This window comes from Pleurodeles waltl, chromosome 4_1 (genome assembly GCF_031143425.1).
Source record: "Pleurodeles waltl isolate 20211129_DDA chromosome 4_1, aPleWal1.hap1.20221129, whole genome shotgun sequence".
NCBI lineage: Eukaryota > Metazoa > Chordata > Amphibia > Caudata > Salamandridae > Pleurodeles > Pleurodeles waltl.
The window spans coordinates 100,069,586-100,089,817 of record NC_090442.1 but is presented as its reverse complement, the minus strand read 5'-3'; positions in this window follow the sequence as shown (position 1 = coordinate 100,089,817).

Here is a 20,232-nt window from a genome sequence, read left to right as displayed (position 1 = left end):
TGCGTCGTTTTTTTCAACGCAAATTCGACGCAAAACTAACTCCATATTTATACTTTGGCGTTAGACGCGTCTAGCGCCAAAGTTCATGGAGTTAGCGTCATTTTTTTGCGTGAACACCTTCCTTGCGTTAATGATATGCAAGGTAGGCGTTCCCGTCTTAAAAAATGACTCCGATGCATATGCGTCGTATTTATACTCCCGGGCAAAAGTGACGCCCGGGAGTGGGCGGGTCTAAAAAACCCACATTAGCGCCGGATTTTAGCGCCTGGGTCAGGGCAGGCGTTAAGGGACCTGTGGGCTCAGAATGAGCCCAGAGGTGCCCTCCCCTGCCCCCAGGGACACCCCCTGCCACCCTTGCCCACCACAGGGGGACACCCAAGGATGGAGGGACCCACCCCAGGGACATTAAGGTAAGTTCAGGTAAGTTTTTTTTTTTTTTTTAAATTGTGGCATAGGGGGGCCTGATTTGTGCCCCCCTACATGCCACTATGCCCAATGACCATGCCCGGGGGACAGAAGTCCCCTGGGCATGGCCATTGGGCAAGGGGGCATGACTCCTGTCTTTGCTAAGACAGGAGTCATTTCTATGGGGGTTGGGAGTGAAAAAAAAATGGCGCAAATCGGGTTGAGGCGCAAAAATTGCCTCAACCTGACTTGCCCCATTTTCTTGACTCCCAAGCTCCATCTTCCCCTACGCCGGCGCTGCCTGGTGTACGTCGTTTTTTTTAACGCACACCAGACAGCGCCGGCGGCTAACGCCGGCTAACGTCATTCAATAAATGCGGCGCCCGCATGGCGCTTCAGAATGGCGTTAGCCGGCGCTAATTTTTTTGGCGCAAAACTGCGTTGGCGCAGTTTTGCGTCAAAAAGTATAAATATGGCCCTGAATATATTGAGTTACTGTGACTTGGAGAGATGCGTCTTCATTAATGGACAAGTACAGAGAGATGGAGGCCCTAACACCACATTTTCTCGACTCTTAATCCAACTTTATTCAGCCAACAGCTCTGCTTCTAATCCTCGTGTTTTCCCCCTTGAACTCCCCTGCTTCCTGGATCTAAACTCGATTTATTACAGTGAATGACAGACATCAGCATAGCTATGTATACAAACTTTCAAAGAATCGACACCGAATTATTAATAGTATTGAGATATTGTCATACATCAAGAAAAACTCACTGATCATCGGTCACAACGCCTCAATTTACCCAGGGCCGCATTGTAGCTTTATGTATATGATATGCACAAACGAGTTTTGAATACATCGCACATACATTATACAGGTATTAATGTATACTAAATATGTTACTTTTGGGGTTGACATTGTGAATAAAGACATGCACGCCAATGCTTTGAGATTGTCTCATGAGAAACAACGCCAGGCTCTCTGCATGTTGCCTCTCCAGCACCACGAACAGAATCAGAATGGGATGTTTTATATTTCTATCTTTGTGGTACATATGAAGTAAAACGTTTTCACGAGGCTGACCCTTTAATCCTTTTATCAGTAGAAGGAGACATATTGAACCTGAGGATGCTGTCTGCGGAGGTGTGACATACCCCAAGCCAATGAACATCTCGCTGTAGAGAAGCATTCTATGATACTATAATTGCATATTTGATCGTGTTATATATTTAATACATTTTCAGATTTACCAAACCTTTTTCTGTCTAGATAAACCATTTCTGTATGAAACATTTATTTTAGCTGTGAAAATTCAGCTTCAGATGTAGCAAAGTGATCCACCCCGAGATGACAGCAATGTGTTGTTCGCACCTGAAATGCTATGAATTGCTGGGGAGCGGGATTTTCCCGCCTCTATCCTCTTTTATGACATCTTCCCTGCTGGTCTGTTTCTGACTTTGGATAAGCGCATCCCCCAACTCCTCCTTGAAAATACTGATTGACACGGCATCCCAGTTTGAAGTATATTTGATATAAAGACCAGGAGTAAACTTTTTGAATGAACCTCCATAGTGTACCGCGTTGTCACAACAGACTGTCCTGTTAAATTAGTTTCTTTCTTTTGGTATCTGCAGTATATCCCTGTAACCCCCGGGCGCATCTCTTACTGTGCTGCAAACAGAATTCTAATCAGTACAGGTGGGTATTAATATTTTTTCTAAAAAATAAATATGAAGGATACTCTATTGAGCAAATGGTGGATTGCTCCAAATGCAGGCAGTGAAAGATTTACCACATTGAGAAGATTTCTTAAAATGCTGAACAACCAGCAGATATTCATCGGAGTACACGAGAAACCTCGTAGGCATATATTTAACACATCTTTATTTGTGGAAATGATGGATATTTATAATAAGCAGCAGGCGTGGCTCACAGGACTTCGTGGGGGCAGGGCGGCATGCTAGGGCGGGGGAATTAATAAAAAAAAAATTACCTTCATTGTCACAGTCGCCAATGCTGCTACCACCGAGCTGCTCCTCTACTGCAGGATGCAGGCACAGGCTCCCAGCCTGCCCTGCCACCAATCCTGAGGCTGCTCAGAGCAGCGTTAGGATTGGCTGGGAGCACCCAGCCAGGGCGCTCCCAGGCAGACTGGAATCCTGTGCCTGCTCTCTCCAGCCTGAGAACACAGTTCCAAGCTGGAGAGAGCCTAGTGCGCATGTGTGTTTGGCCAGCCTGAGGCGACTGGCCAAACATACATGCTCACTGAGGGGAGTACTCTGTGCACTCCTCTCCATGGCTGTCACCCTAATGCCCCACACCTTTTACTGCAACACGATAAAAGTAGTAAAATGTTTGTAGCTGCTGCTGCTGGCGGGGAATGACGCTCCTCCACCCTAGTGGACGAGCCGCGCCTTCTAAAATTTTTAAAAACAATGCTAAGAGAGTTACAATTTTTTTCTGGGCAGGTTATCAATAAAGTTGGCTGAGAATGGGCTTAGCTGAGGAAACAGTTCTGCAAGACCAAGCAGTCTGTAGAATATGACCTGGTCTTGTGGACTAGGTACTTTGAAATACCAATGTAAAGAGTGCTGCAGTAATCTAATATGGACTCAGTAATGACTGAAATAGCTTTACGCCCTTTGAAAATACAAAGCACAGGTGGAAACCCTCCCAGGGATCTGGGAATATAGCTTTCGCAGAGGGTCCAAGTCAATACACAATTTCTTTGGGAGTAGGAAAGTAACCCAGAGGCTTGGGCCACGTGAGGGCGTCCAAGACAAAGGGTTAGTTGCATAGTTGATACATATATTTATTGACCTACAACAGAACCACAGACATGTAACATGAACATGGGGAAAGGAAGACTGACCAAATAATTAATATATCTCTCAGCCTAATACCTGTCCGCACACACCTACCTCACTTCACCTGGAGAACATCCAACAGGTAGAGCACAGCTAGTGAAGGGTGATCACCTGTTGCGTTGACCCTGGGGGGCATCATACATTGAACATGGCGCAGTACTGACTTTAGCGCTGGTGGCGTGTCCTGTGCATCAGTCTTTTTCTTGAACCTCCTCCCATGACCTCCTCCCCGGACTCCCTCACTACCACCCTGCAAAAGTGCCGCTCATCTCTCCCTAGCCCCTCTTTCACATTTTTTATTTTGTTTTAAAGCACTAGTAAAGGCTGGGTTTACTAATCCACTCAGCTATCCACATAAAATACAGATCTGTTCTTTTCAGCAGGCATATTAACCCTCTGCACTGCTTTATGATGAGTCAAAACTGCCACTAGCCAAAACTCTGATCTCTCTCTCTAGAATAAACATTAATCACAAGAGTTGTCTTGACATTTTTAGTACTCCTTGAAAGCTGATTGCACAAGAACTTCTTGAGCAGATTCTTTTAAATCGCTAAACACAACCGCCTCTGAGGTCAATGCACCACTCCATGTCAGGGCCCATTGCTGCTGCACTGGTCCCACCATTCTAAAACCGACCCTGTAATGGTGCATGTGTCAAATAACACAGAATATATATCCTTCTTTGCTGCATTAGAAATCCAACCCCTAGAGAACTGGAAGTCGAGTAATTGAAATGATAAATGCAATAACCAGGGTGTTACAAAACGCAATGCTCATGTGGATAATTAATTGCATAATGTATTTACCATTCTGCTAGTGTCGCGTAGGCTCTCATTATTCTAATGAGACTACTGGATTTGAGTGGCAGAATCGCCTGCGGTGTGGGGGACTGAGTCTAACCCACTACAGGTGACACCTGTCTCCCTAATCCGGGTTTTGCTCCGGCTAACTAGCAGTGCCTCATTTCCACCCAAGAGCAGGAATGATTGGGCAGCCGAGCGCATGACACAATTGACTCCTCAGGGAAATCGTGGTCACTCAGATCTCATCTGTTTCTCTCAATTACATTAGTCTCACATATACAAGGACAAGCAGAGGCAGTATGTTTCAATAAGGTTTTAATGAAGCAACTGCATCTTAGATACTAAGGCATGTACTGCAATAACTAGGACAACAAAGCATAACAGGATTAAAATTGAGACAAGGAGAGTGAAGCATAGAAATAATGCTACCATATTGTCACTAGAGTCAATAGACTAATTCCTACCTAGGATATATTAGAGCACAGCATGTGAAGCTCTAGTTCTGCCCTTCAGGTTCCCCTGGGAAGACATCATCTCCCATACCTAAGCAAGGGCCTGAATTCTGCATAAGCAGCTGTAGCGAAGCGTGCAGCAATCAGCATACAGTTGTGGTCATCTGGCTGGAATCTCCCTCTAACGTGTAAGGGACAGTGAAGTGTTTTTATAATAAAACAGCCGATGTTCTGAGAAAATGTCCCCTACGTAAGGATGTGTATGTTTCTATGAATACCAGAGACAAAGCTTTACCACGTTTACCGGCAACCTATCTTACTGCAGCCTTGAGAAAAGCACTAAGTGAAAGAAATGTCTTTTTTAGGAACGCAGTGCTGACCTAGGCAAAGAACAGCTAGATAGAGAGAAATAAAACAAGACCGCAAATGTGGCTATTGTTAAAATAATAAACAAAGCTGAATAAAATATACCTAGGATAAAAAGTGCACAGTGGCAGGCCTAGTGTGGTAAAATAACGTGCATGGAGCTAAACCTAAAATGGCTACACAACACTAGTTTACTATCAACTGTAATGTTATGAAGAGCAAAATCTTAAGGACAACATAATTGACACGCATCATATTGGCATCATTTTTTAATAATTACAATAAAATGGCAGACATGAGCAGGTCTTCTGGAGAGATGCTACAAAGAATTATTACACTACAAATCTTCTACCCCCAGGTTGGCCAAAAGGGTAATCACCACTAAACGCCTCGCAATAACAAGCCACTCCAAAAGACTGAGAGCCTGATTTAGAGTTTTGAACACACTACTCTGTCACAAACGAGACAGATATTCCATCCGCTGTATTATGATTCCCATAAGAAATAACGGGATGGTGATAGTATGGATGAGATATCCATCACATTTTTGACGGAGTAAACCCATCCACCAAACTCTAAATCATACCCCTAGTGACTTTACCATATGTTGCTAGTGGGCTGAAGTGTGGTGCCTGTGTTTGACTGTGCCACGCTTGTGTGATGTCTTGTGTGCATGCTCGTCTTTATGTGTGCATGGGATGGGTTGGGATTGAGGAGACTGGGACCGGGACGTGGTAGTTGGAGGGGGACAGTAGGTACAGGAACAATGACTGCCTTTAGAGAGGAGGCCAGAGGCTGAATCGATCTCTTTTGGGCCGCCAAATCCACTGTGGATGCCCTCCAGGAGTGCATTGCATTGCTGCATCTGGGATCCCAGCCCCTGGATGACATTCACAATGGTGGATTGTCTTACAGATATGGATTTCAGGAGGTCAATAGCCTCCTCGCTCTGGGCAGCAGGGTTCACTGGGGATGGGCCTGAGGTGCCTGGGGTGAAGGAGATGCCCACCCTCTGGGTGAGCGGGCACGGGCAACTCGCGGAGGGGCTACTGGGAGGGCAGTGCTGGTACAGGGTGGTGGATGTACCTGCAGCTGGGGTGGTCACAGCGGTGTCCGCTACCACCAGGGAGCTTCCACTGGAGGAGGTATCTGAGTCTGTGTTGTCACCTCCTGTCTCCGCCGTGGTGCTCCCCTCACCCTCCGTCCCACTGGTTCCCTCGGCTTCGGTGGACTCTGCCTCCTGGGTCCTGTGGGATCCAGCTCCCTCTGTCGCCGGTGCCCCTTCTCCTCTGCCAGATGATGCTAATGCACACATGGGCAGGATGACAGAAGAAAATAGGGGGGGGGAGAGAAAGGGAGCACTAGGTCAAATTCTGCACAAACACCACAGAAGGCATACACAGTATCACCACACAAAGGGATCAGGATTGAGCACTATGCATTGCACTGCCAAACAATTGGCTATATGCCACAGCAAGATGAGGGCCAACCACTGCCAACGGCACCCTTCCTGGGACCCACTAAGCCCTGTCTGACATGGAATGCAACATAGCTAGGTTACCTTGATTTCCCTTTCAACCATTACCGTTGAGCTGGATCACGCTGCAATGTCTGGCCTGGCATTAAGGGGCACACACTAACTGACACCTACCACCCGGATCCCATGCCACCTAACAATTATTGTTGTAACGACCACTGTGCTCACCACCTTGTGGCTGCTGTGATGCCATCAAGTGCCCATCCAGCTCTGGGTGGCCACCGCCAGTATGCGGGCCATCAGGGGGGTCAGGTTCTAACAGGCACCCCTTCCTTGTTGGGAGGCCATCCCCAGCTGGGCCTCTGGGGCCTTCCGTGCCCAGAGTCTCAGGTCCTCCCACCGTTTCCGACAGTGGGTGCTTCGCCTGCCACAGACCCAAGGGTCCGCACGTCCTTGACGATGGGATGCCATAATCCCTTCTTTTGATGGGTGCTGACCTGTAGAGGCAATACAGTCGGGAGGACACCATTACACATACAATCCAGCCTGTCACACGTATGGCCCACCAATCCCATTTCCATCACCATTAGCACACACATCACCTGCCACCCACCATGTACACCACCACAAGACATTCCCCCCAATGACACGATGCTTGCACACACATCTCCATGCATCCTTCCCACATGGATTGTGCCCAAGGTGTACTCACCTGTTGATCTGGAGGCCCGTACAGCAGTCCGTGTTGGGGTAGGATCCCATCCACCAATCGCTCCAACTCCCCCGCAGTGAAGGCAGGGGCCCTTTCCCTGATCATACGGGCCATGGTAGGTTCCAGACACAGGTCACAGCTGCACACGCTGTGTGGGTGTTCTCCTGTTGAAGGTAAAAAAATAAGTGAGGATTCAAACAGAAAATGGCCGTCAAGTCCACGGCAGTGTACATCGTCTCTGCCGGCGCTGATCCCCATTGGCCACTGTACTCCATAGAGCCCCATATTATTCAATGAGGAATTGCACAGCAGTGCAAGACTGCCTTCCACCATGATACCCAACGTCGATGGAGTTACCTCACTTCCACTTGTCCCTACATACAGGACAAGCGGTCACCATTTCATGGCGGTGGACAACAATCAGATTAACTTTAACTGTGTCACTGCCTAGATTTGCACATACTTTGCCATTCCCATCACATAAATGCACTATGTACACTGATGTGGGAGTTCTATTGTTCAAATTGTGACAGCCTACTCACTCTTGTGTCCCTTAGATACCTACCGCTGCAGATGAGTGGGAGGAGAAGACAAACCCCCATGTAAAGACCCCTTGTGGACTTGGCTACACTGGAGGACAGGCACATTATTCTGACTTTTAGACTGGACAGGGCCACAATCACAGAGCTGTGCCCAATTGGAGCCTGACCTGATATCAGCTATCTGTCATCCCACTGGGATCCCCCCTGTTGTGCAAGTGCTATCAGTGCTCCATTTCCTGGTAACTGGTTCTTTTGCAGGTGACAGTGGGCTTGGCAGCAGGAATGTCACAGACAATGTTCTCAATCGTGCTGGCAAGGGTTTTGTCTGCCCTGGTGAAACACATGTGCAGCTACATTGCTTTCCCTCGGGTAGAAGATTTGGCCACTGTAAAGGCAGAATTCTTTGTACTGGGGCATATCCCCAATGTTATTGGGGTGATTGACAGTACACATATTGTTTTTGTCCCCCCCCGCCAGAATGAACAGGTGTTCAGGAACCGTAAGAGTTTCCACTCGCTGAAAGTGCAAATGGTGTGCCTGGCCGACGAGTACATCTCCCACGTCACTGCCAAGTATCTTGGGTCGGTGCATGATGCCTTTGTCCTTAGGAATAGTAGCATCCCAAATGTGATGGCCCAACTACAGAGGCACAGGGTGTATCTAATAGGTGAGCCAGAGTTCCCACCCACTGTACGTCAGTGGATGCCTTCAGGTGTTATACCCATAGCATTGTGTGAGGCTAAATATTGTCCCTCAATTCTTGAAGGTGACTCTGTCTACCCAAACCTATTGTGGCTCCTGACCCCTGTGAGAAATGCCAGGACAAGGGCTGAGGACCGTTATAATGAGGCACATGGGCGAACAAGACGAATAATCGAGAGGACCTTCGGCCTCCTGAAGGCCAGGTTCAGATGCCTCCATCTGACAGGTGAATCCCTGTGCTACTCACCCGGAAAGGTCTGCCAAATAGTAGTGGCATGCTGCATGTTGCACAACCTGGTCCACAGACAACATGCCTTTTCTGCTGGAGGAGGAGACTGGAGATGTCCCTGTGACAACAGTGGACCCAGAGGACAGTGAGGAGGAGGAGGCAGAGGATGAGGATATCCATAAATACTTAAACAGTCTTTGTGCCACCTGTGAGAGCAGATAGGGGCAATAACCCCAGATCTGCCCCTGTGTTGAGGCGAAAAGGCCACTAGGCACCTGGGATTATGTTTTTTTTCAAACTTTTGGGGTGGGTGCTTGCTGCACACAATTGGCTTACCAATGCTCCCATTGATCCCAGGTATGTAAACAATCTTTCTGCCCAGCCCCCCACCCCCGGGGACAAAAAGGCCACTCCGCACCAGGGATTGTTTTTTATTTTTAAAAGTTTGAGGCGGGGGGAAAAAAATGGGCTAGCCAATGCCCCAACCCAACCAAACATGTAAACAGTATTTCTGCGGTATGGAAGATGGAAGTTATTACCCCGATCTGTCCCCTGTAGGGGCAGAAAGCCTACAAGACACCTGGTAAGATTTTTCTTTAAAAAAGATTAATGGGGTATGGCCGTGTCCCTACCTCAAATAAATGGGGACAAAGTCTATCTGCCACCCTGGGGCAGATGAGGTAATTACCCCATGATCCCAGGGGGGCAGCCAGCCGACTAGATGACAGGGAATTAAAAGAAAAAGTAGACGGGTTGTGGCTGCCTACCACCATGGGCATAGTTATGCCCCACCACAACTGAACAGTCTTTCAGTTTCCCTGCGCACTAAAGAACAGTTGACTCTTTTGTGTTTTGATTTTACAAGAGAGCTTGGCTAACTACCAATACTGTCCCACCTGCAATAGTGAGCGGCTGCACTTTTTGGACTTGAACACTCTCCCACCTGGAAAAACAAGACCCAGACACAACCAAAAACTAAATATATGAGGAAATCCAGGGTGGTGTGCTTGACATGACCACACCATTTTCTTACCCACAATGACCTGCAATCCTCCAACTTTGCCTGAAGTCATACATTTTCTCTACATTTCTGTGATGGAAACGTCTAGGATCTGCAGCAATCCATAAAATTCCTACCACCCAGCATTGCCCCACCTGTACTGATAAAATTCTGCCCCACCTATGTGGGTGCCCAAAGCAGAGTTAACCTAAAAACATATGACAAAAGTGCCCTTTTGGACCCACTTTAGTTTCACCCTCAATTTCTACAGTTTTGGCCCTTCCCTGACACAGGCACTTGGCCCACCTACACAAGTGAGGTATCATTTTTATCGGGAGACCAAGGGGAATGCTGGGTGGTAGGAAATGTCCGCATGTGCAGTGATCCCACACGGAAACGAGGACAATGGGATTTTTTTAGCTACATTTGAGGTTTGCAGCAGATTCTTGGTAAGAAAATGCTGGGGGATTGATTCAAGCCGAACCTCCCTGGTCTCCCTCTGGTGTCTAGTATGATGGGTCCATGTTACATTTTCATGTGTTTTGTGTTGCTGGCACTAGGTCTACCCACATAAGTGAGGTACTATTTTTATTGAGACACTTGGGGGAATGCTGGGCTGAAGGTCGTTTGTAGCTCCTCTCAGATTCCATCACAGAAATATGAGGGAAATGTGTTTTGTTAGGCAAATTTTGAGGTTTGCCTGGGATCCTCAGTAACATAACCTGGTAAGAACCACACAATTCACTGCATTCTTGATTTCCCCAGGTGTTTAGTTTTAAAAAATGTACAGGTTTGCTAGGTTTCCCTAGGTGTTGGCTGAGCTAGAGCCCAAAGCCCACAGCAAGGCACATTGCAAAAAAGCGTCAGTATAGAGTGGAAAAATGTGCTGTGACCACATTGTGTTTTTGGCCATTTCCTGTCATGGGCATCAGGCCTACCCACACAAGTGAGGTACCATTTTTATTGGGAGACATGGGGGAACACGGAATAGTAGCACAAGTGTTATTACCAATTGTCATTCTTTATATTTGCATTTTCCAAATGTAAGACACTGTGTAAGAAGAAAGTCATTTTGAGAAATGCACTCTAATTCACATGATATTATGGGTACCAACAAATTCAGAAATGTGCCAATAACCACTGCTTCTAAACTCCATATCTTGTACCCATTTCAAAAATACTCAGGTTTCATTACGTATTGTTCACTCTTGATATTTTACCAAATGAATTGCTGTATACCTGGTGAACAATTCAAAATCATTGCAAGATGCAGCTCAGTTATTGACTTTGGGTAGATTTGGTGCTTGGAAAACCTACAAGCCCTATATATCCCATCAATCATAGGCATCCACCAGATGTAAAAGTATATTGCTTTGATAAATCTGCAATACTCAGAAAAAGTTACAGATGAAACTTTGGACTCAAATCACTGTTTATTCAGCTCAATTTCAATATTTTTTTCTTCAAAGTGTTACTTTTTATAGGACAATCTTGAAGGATCTACATAAATGACCCCTTGCTAAATTCAGAATGTTGTCTACTTTCCAGAAATGTATAACTTTCTGGGCTCCACCATTGGTTTCACACCCATTTCTGTCACTAACTGGAAGGAGGTTGAAAGCACAACAAATAGGAATAATGGGGTATGTCCCAGTAAAAGACAAAACTGTGTTGAAAAATGTGATTTTATGATTCTAGTCCTGTTCCAAAAAGCTAGAAAGATGGTAATTTTAGCACTGCAAACCTTTTGCTGATGGAATTTGCCGGGGATCAAACAAAATGTTTTATTTTGCAGCACTTTTTCCAAAGTTTTCCTGAGAAAACCAACATTTAGATGTATTTTGGCTAATTTCTCGATCCCCTTCTGGGGAATTCACAAACTCTGGGTACCTTTAGAATTCGCAGGATGTTGTAAAGGAAGGACACAAATTTGACATGCATAGCTTATGTGGACAAAGAATTATGGGGGCCTAAGTTCGAAATACCCCAAATAGCCCAAAAAAAGGCTTAACACAGGAGGGGGAACAGGCTTAGCAGCAAAGGGGTTAAAATAATGTGTGTGCCTACATGCTATGTTGTACAAGGTACATCTTTATTATTTCTAGAGAATAATGAGGGTGTGAAATCAATGCACATGGATTGACATGTGGCAACAGTACAACATGTAGAAACATATGCTCTTGATATCCATGTGTAGTTGGAAGTGAAAGAAATTCATGTCACAATGTAAGTGGGGTTCCTTATGTCAATCAATCAATCAGGAAATGTGTAAAGTGCACTACTCACTCATGAGGGTCTAATGGCGTCATATACTATTACTAAATATTGGTAACATAGCCCTATTTATTTCCAGAGGGACAAGCAACATCTCCTAAAGATCAGTCTGTCTGTGGTGATCAACCTGTGTTCGACAGCCCACAATGAATGAAGACACCATGGAAATATCTCCTCTGGTTTTGGCTAGGAAAGATGATGGTGTTGGGTTTCCATATGAACCAACCCAGACAGTATATGGACCATCTACATGGCATATTGCAGGTGAGGACTCTGGTGACCCCAAAGTAACATTTCAACTGCAAATGGTTGATGAAATCAGGTTGACGATGGAGACCGTAGGTGTCTCAGCCCCAATCCAGGGTTATCAAAAGCTATTTTAGACACCTATTCTGGGCTCCATGGGGATGATATCCCCTTAGCTGATATCACTTTGTGTTATGATGCAGAAGGACGAACAACACCAGCCTTTAACGACAATCACCAATGATGTGGCCAGCAATTCCTCAGTCCAGTCCTGGAGGCTTTAGGTAGTTGTTTGGAAGCCAAGGTGGATTCCTTCATGGCATCAACAAGTGTCCTTAATAGCAATACAGTAGTTGTGTTGCACAACCAGCAAGCCCTTGCTAGATACTACCATACAGACTTACTGGCATTCTCAAATGTTATTGGGATAACATCTACTGCCACTGGTGTTTGTGTTTCTGAGGCTATTGCCTTTACTCTTCAGCCTCGTATTCCAACACCACCACATCCATTGGATGCAGAACACTCATCAGAAGAGGAAGGTATACAGTTCCCCAGTTTCAGAACCCTATAAATATTTGTGAATGCCTCCTGACCAGTTTTATGATTTGTCCTCTGTATTGTGCCACCTTATTTGCAACCCACTATAACAGTTTGATTTTGAAGAAACAATTGATCGTGTCCAGCTGGTCTTCTCATATAGAATCCTTATTTGCTAATTGCAATTTGTTCCACAGCACATTTCATATGCAACACGTGGAAATGAGAAGTATATGTTCATGCTACATCTACATTGATTCACTACAATTCAGTATTTTCTAACATGTGATGAATTGATGTAAGTTGATTTATCACATGATTATATGTGTGAATCTGAACCAACGTGAAGAAAAACAAATAACACCCTTACCAGAACTGTACTTTCTAATCTCTAGAGCCTTAAACATACTTTTCTAAACACATTATCATTAATTTCGAATCCATAATCAGAGGTAAGAAACTGAATATTACATGTAGTCTGTTTGCATGCCTACTATAATAACATTCAATGAAATGGAAGATTGAGCAGTGTGCAATACCTCTAAGGTACGTCTGAGTAAACAACCAGCAACTTTTTCTAGATTGTCACATAGAGAGATTAGTACATAATGACTTGCCAGATCTAAAAAGAATGTATGAAGTAGGTTAACATATCACACTGTTCCACTGGTCCACATCAATGCTGGTAAGTACTCACCTCAACAACATTACATAAGTCTTGTAGCTTACTGCTTCCACAAAGTATTGTCATTAAAGTGTTGCATAGGCTCTCATTATCCTAATGAGAGTACTGGATTTGGGTGGCAGAATCACTTGCACTGTGGGGGACTGAGTCTGAACCCACTACAGGTAACACTTGTCGGCCTAATCCGGGTTTTGTTCCGGCTAACTAGCAGTGCCTCATCTCCACCCAAGAGCAGGGATGATTGGGCAACTGAGCGCATGACATAATTTACTCCTCAGGGAAATTGTGGTCTCTCATATCTCATCCTTTTCTCTCAGTTATATTAGTCTCACATATACAAGGACAATCAGAGGCAGAATAGAATTCAATAAGGTTTTATTGAAGTAACTGCATCTTAGATAATGAAGCATGTACTGCAATAACTAGGACAATGAAGCATGACAGAATTAAAATTGTGACAAGGAGAGTAAAACATACAAATAACGCTACCATATTGTCACTAGAATGGTTAAAAATAGCTTCTACCTAGGCTATGATAGAGCACAGTATGCTAAACTCTAATTCTGCCCTTCAGGTTCCTCTGGGAAGACATCATCCCTCATACCTGAGCAAGAGGCCTGTAGTCTACATAAGCAGCTGCGTCGAAGCATTCAGCAATCACCATACAGTCGTGGTCATCTGACTGTAATCTCCTTCTAACGTACATGGGTCAAATGAGTGTTTTTATAATAAAACAGCTGATGTCCCAAGAAAGGATCCCCACGTAAGAGCGTCTCAGCACACGGGGATACTCTAAAAACCTTCTAACAGACTAATAGGAGAATCACCAAAGTGAATCGATAAACCCTTCTCACTACCCCCACCACAGCTATATGCAAAAAACACAACAACTTGTCTCTTATCATCCCTGATAGTGTTCTCAGTTCTCAGTCCTCAGATTTGCAAAATTCTTCCCAAAAATTGGGTCTACTTACTGGCGGACAACACCATTAAAAAAGGGATCACTGTTAAACCTAGAATCATACATAGCAGAGGGAGTACACTACGCAATCAACTATGTCATAGTTTTTTGCCACCTGTCATCAATGAAACATGGTTGCCTAAACCGCCCATAGGTTTCCATAAATGTGGACACTGCAATATTTGTTGCTATGTGAAAGACAAAACAGTTGCTTTTCAGTACAATACGAAAACATCTTATAAGATTTTCAAGTTAATGAATTACAACACCAGATATATTGTGTACTGTATAATTTGTGTTTGCAAAGGGATTTATGTGGGTAGCACACTAAGGCCATTTAAAGAAAGAATCCAAGAGCATATCAGGGCCATCAGAAACAATAATACTGATTACCCGTTGGCTACTGATCACAACTCTGTACATGAGCAGAGAGAGGTATTGGGGATTACTGCTCATGGCATTGATACTTTGGGTTTGTGTCCACGGGTGGAGATAAGACTCTCATGTTAAGACGTCTGGAGAGTAGATGGATCTTGAAACTCAGAGCTGTGGAGGAGGGGCTTAACATTGGAAAAGAACTACATGTTTTCTTGTAAGCTGGTATATTGTTTCTTGATGTTTTGTTGACTTTGCACAGTTATGATACCTTGTTTAGTTCGTTTGTAAAGGAATATTTGCTTCTAAACAATTATTGTTTTTATATTTATTCTGTCATATGTAGATTTCTTGTATTTGAAAAGAACAGCATATTATGAGCAGATTTCTTTAGCTGATTACCCTCGCCCATGTGTTATGTCACGTTTTCCTGATATATGAGATACCTGTTTTTATATATTAATGATCTGTACACTATGGATTTCAAATGATTATTTTTTCACATGGTTTCCGACTAGGTCACTTGGCATTTGTTTCTATTTTGTGCATGTATGTACTCTGTCAGGCTCCACAATGCCAATATGGTGCGGTTTTCATGTTTTTTTTAATCTGATTTGGATAGTGTAGTCCACTTTCTATTACTACACTTGTCTTGCACATAAGTTCTGTGTAACGGCATTTGCCTGACCAGAACAATCAACCAACTCACCTCGTATGGGAAACGAAGACTACACGGTCTGGGGATGGGAATTTTAGAGCTCCCTTGAACTCGTAGAGACTCCTATGAGATGGAGTAGCATGATTTTCCTCTGCTATGAGTCTATGGTTTACTTCCCTTATTGTCATATTATACGGCCCTTCATGCCAATTTAGACGGGAAGCAGGCGTTTATTTTCATCTGTTCATTACTTGTCTCTATGTTGACAGGGGAACGGTTGAACAAGCATGGCCTCATATATAGGAGCCTGCCACATTCTGTTGTTCATTAATTTTACACACAGCGAATTCTGCCTCTTAATACACAATGCAGTCTCTTTTGCCTCTTTGCAAATCTCCTGTAATAGGTACTTGGTCCATTATATTTGCGCAGGTCGTTAATATTGGATAGTATGTGGTCTGGTTTTTTGGACTGTTTATCAGTTTATAATATGTTTTTCTATTTATATTTCCACGTCTTTTCTGTTCTTGACATTATAGGTCATATCTCTACTTGGCAATAACACTACTTTGAAGGATATTCCATTCCATATTTTTCTTGATTTACATTTTAGACTTATCAAGGTCGTAGACACTGACAGAGTGTTTTTCTCTTCCATGATCTGGGATGACAACCTAAGATTCATGCCGATTCACCATATTAGATTTTTTGTAACATTTTATGGACTTTCTAATATACATATGCCTTTGGTAGGTTGCTCCGAGATTATTTCCCCTTTTTCTGTCATTTTTCTTTATAGAGTCTTGACATAGTTGGGTTGAGGGGTTGCATGATCACATGGTTCTGTTTCCTTTTTACCTCACTTAATGGTTTTATCAAGCGTGGTGCAGGTTACAAGCTTATTAACCTGGCACGTCACATATCCGATTTACTTGCACATATGGTTTGTTGCATGGAGCTCAGTAGTTCTGTGTTTATATACACATGACACACCAATCAGGATGCGTAATAAACACCAGGATACACCAGTCTATACGTTATTTTATATGGTTTGTGGTAAAGTCACTTTGGCCTACTGAATTCCCTGTTATCAAACAACAATGTGTTTGACTGTATTCCTCTATTGTATGTCTACTTCACAGCCTTGAGGAAGTCTTGTTGACGAAACACGTATTGGCTGTTGCATTGTTTGGATTTGCAACAGATGAATAAAAACCTTTCGGATATTTACTCACCTGCAGTTGGACTTTGATTGCTTCAATACCATGAGGAATGGACTTTCTATAACTACTGTTGAGTGCCTTGGCATATGAACATTTCCCGTGTAAGAGTGTGTATGGGGGTCATTACGACCTCGGCGGTAAAAGGCGCTTACCGCCAGACAGAAGACCGCCATAGCATCGCTGCGGCCGCGGTAAACCGCCACGGTCATTCTGACCCACAACAGGCAAACCGCCAAAATACCGACATCCACAAAAGTCCGCCACACCAAAGGTCAGCGATAAACTGGCGATGACCAAACCTCCACCGTCACGCCAACAGAAATACGCCCATGCCATTATGACCCACGAATCCACGCGGCGGTCTTTCAACCGCGGTATTCTATTGGCGGTACACACCGCCGCGGTCGAAATACACATACTCGTACAAAACACTACCACATTGGCCAATTCGAAATACACACACCTGATATACATACACACACCACTTCCACACACCCAATACAATATAAAACACACACCCACATCACCCACAAACCCCTACGACCAGAAATTCTGAGAGAAGGCCAGAGAGAGACACCACAGTCAATTACCAAGCATCCACAGGCACACAATACCAATACCCACAGAACTTCCACGCACCTCACACAACACACCACTAAATAGCACCCCACCTACCACTACACACTCCACCCCACACATCATCCACACCACCCCATGGCACCTCAAAGACACCCCAGGTTCTCAGATGATGAACTCAGGGTCATGGTGGAGGAAATCGTACGAGTAGAGCCCCAGCTGTTCGGGACACAGGTGCAGCAAACTACCATTGCCAGGAAGATGCACCCAAGAAATAGGGACGACATCAGGAAGAGGTGGAACGACCTACGGGGGAAGGCGCGTTCCATGGTATCAAGACACAACATCGCGGTACAGCGGAATGGACTCTGGTAAGTCTCATCTTCACTACTTCATCCCCCCCACCCCACCTGCATGCCAACTCATACCCCCACCCTCACCCCCACCCCCATCACAACTACCCCTTGCAAATGTCTCACCATCACAACCCACCCATCCCAAAACTTAGCCCTGCATGCGGCCCCAAAGCATGGACACCCATCACCAAAGCATGCCCAATGTACATACCCATCACCCCCCCCCAAAACACACAGTCACAACAGCCCCCACAAAGGAATGCCAGCACTGGGGTACACGGGCACCCACCCATTGCACGCCATTGGCACACACAGAAGCAATAACCATACTTTTATACCCCTGCAGGACCCGAGCGCCAGGTCACCGTGCAGGAGGGTCCACAAATGCCCACTCCACCCCCAGAAGAGGCCCACAGTGATGACAGCAGCTCTGTCTCCCTGGATCTAGATGACCAGCCCGGTCCATCGGGGACCTCGGGACAGTTGGTTCCCCTCAGACAGTCACAGGCCACAGCAGACCTTCCCCCCTCTGGGAACACCAGCACAGCACCCACCAAGCGGGCCCATACCTCTGTCCCCAAGACACGTCAATCAGCGGTGTGTACACCACTACAGGGAACCTAGGCTAACCCACCACCCCAACAACAACAGGGACCTGGGGGCAGTGGTAGTGGGCACACGGTCCAGGGGACGGAGGCCCAGGGAAACAGGGGAACTGGGAGGGCTGCTGTGCGACAGGGGGGGGACAGGCCAAGGGAACCCACTCTCCACGAGGCCCTCTCCTCCATCATGGGAGCATACCACCACTCCCAGGAGACAATGGCGACGGTCCTGGCCAGGTTTCAGGAAATCCAGCTTCTGCAGGAGCAACAGTATATGGGGTTCAGGGAGGAACTAAGAAACATCAGTTCTGCCATGGGTACCATCGTAGTGGCCCTGAATGAGTTAATCACCACATTGCGGAACACTGTGGCACCTCAAAGGGCCCCTGTCACTAGCATGGACCAAGAACTGGCTACCATCTCCGCCGGCGCTAGTGGACAGGAGGCCCCAACACAAGACCAACAGGCCACCAGAACCCCACCCCCTGCAGAAGGAGAACCACCACGCAAGCGGGCCCTGAGATCCAGGAAGAAGACAGAGTAACATGTCAAGACAACCACCAGCAAAGGATACCGCCCTGATTGTCATCCCACTGTCCCACATTGTCACCCTTTCCAACCTTAAACTGCCCCTGCTCCACTTCCCACAGGCATTTGGACAATGCACCGGTGAACCTGATAGTCTGGACTCTGCCATGGACAATCCTCCACCATCACCCCTCACCGATTTGCAACCACCCATCCAAATTAGAGCACTTGAATAAACACACTTATTGCACATAAACAATCTGGAGTCTGTCTGTGATTTTAACAAATGTATTAGACATGACAGTGCCAAAATTGTTATTCACATTGTGATGCCAACAAACCGCTGTCACACAGCTGTAGTCCATGGGGAAACAAAGCAGATGTCACACAGTGGGGCCCACAGCTCTGAAAACGGAAGGGAAAGTCACAACACAGTTACCATACACTGGGGGAAAAAGTCAGACAGTAGAGAGGTAGGAGTCTTTAAGTAAATGTAATATGCCGGTGTGTACTCTTACCTGTGTGTCACTGAAAATATTGCTCTATTACTGTGTTCCTGTTGTCTATGTCGTCCTCTTCGGCTTCCTCTTCTTCACTCTCCACAGGCTCCACAGCTGCTACAACACCACCATCTGGACCATCCTCCTGCAGAAAAGGCACCTGGCGGCGCAAAGCCAGGTTGTGAAGCATACAGCAGGCCACGATGATCTGGCACACCTTCTTTGGTGAGTAAATTAGGGATCCATCTGTCATATGGAGGCACCTGAACCTGGCCTTCAGGAGGCCAAAGGTGCGTTCGATCACCCTCCTAGTCCGCCCATGGGCCTCATTGTAGCGTTCCTCTGCCCTGGTCCTGGGATTCCTCACTGGGGTCAGTAGCCAGGACAGGTTGGGGTAACCAGAGTCCCTTAATAGCCACACCCGGTGCCTCTGGAGTTGACCCATCACATACAGGATGCTGCTATTCCGCAGGATGTAGGCGTCATGCACTGAGCCAGGGAACTTGGCATTAACATGGGAGATGTACTGGTCTGCCAAACAGACCATCTGTACATTCATCGAATGATAACTTTTCCTGTTCCTGTACACCTGATCACTCCTGCTGGGGGGGTACCAAAGCCACATGTGTCCCATCAATGGCACCTATGATGTTGGGGATATGTCCAAGGGCATTGAAATCTCCCTTCACTGTAGGCAAATCCCCCACCTCAGGGAAAACGATGTAGCTCCGCATGTGTTTCAGCAGGGCAGACAACACTCTGGACAACACCTTGGAAAACATAGGTTGAGACATCCCTGATGATATGGCCACTGTTGTTTGAAATGACCCACTTGCTAAGAAATGGAGTACTGACAGCACCTGCACTAGAGGGGGTATCCCTGTGGGTTGGCGGAGGGTGACATCAGGTCTGCCTCCAGCTGGGCACACAGTTCATGAATAGTGGCTCGGTCAAGCCTGTATGTCAGTATGACATGTCTTTCCTCCATTGTCGACAGGTCCACCAGAGGTCTGTACACGGGAAGATTCCTCCATCTCCTCGCATTGCCCAGCGGACGGTGCCTAGGAAGGACAACAGTGAGCACAGAGTCAATTAACCCACAGGTACGTTCCCACAGCTTGCATACAACACGATTCACTATGCATTGAATGG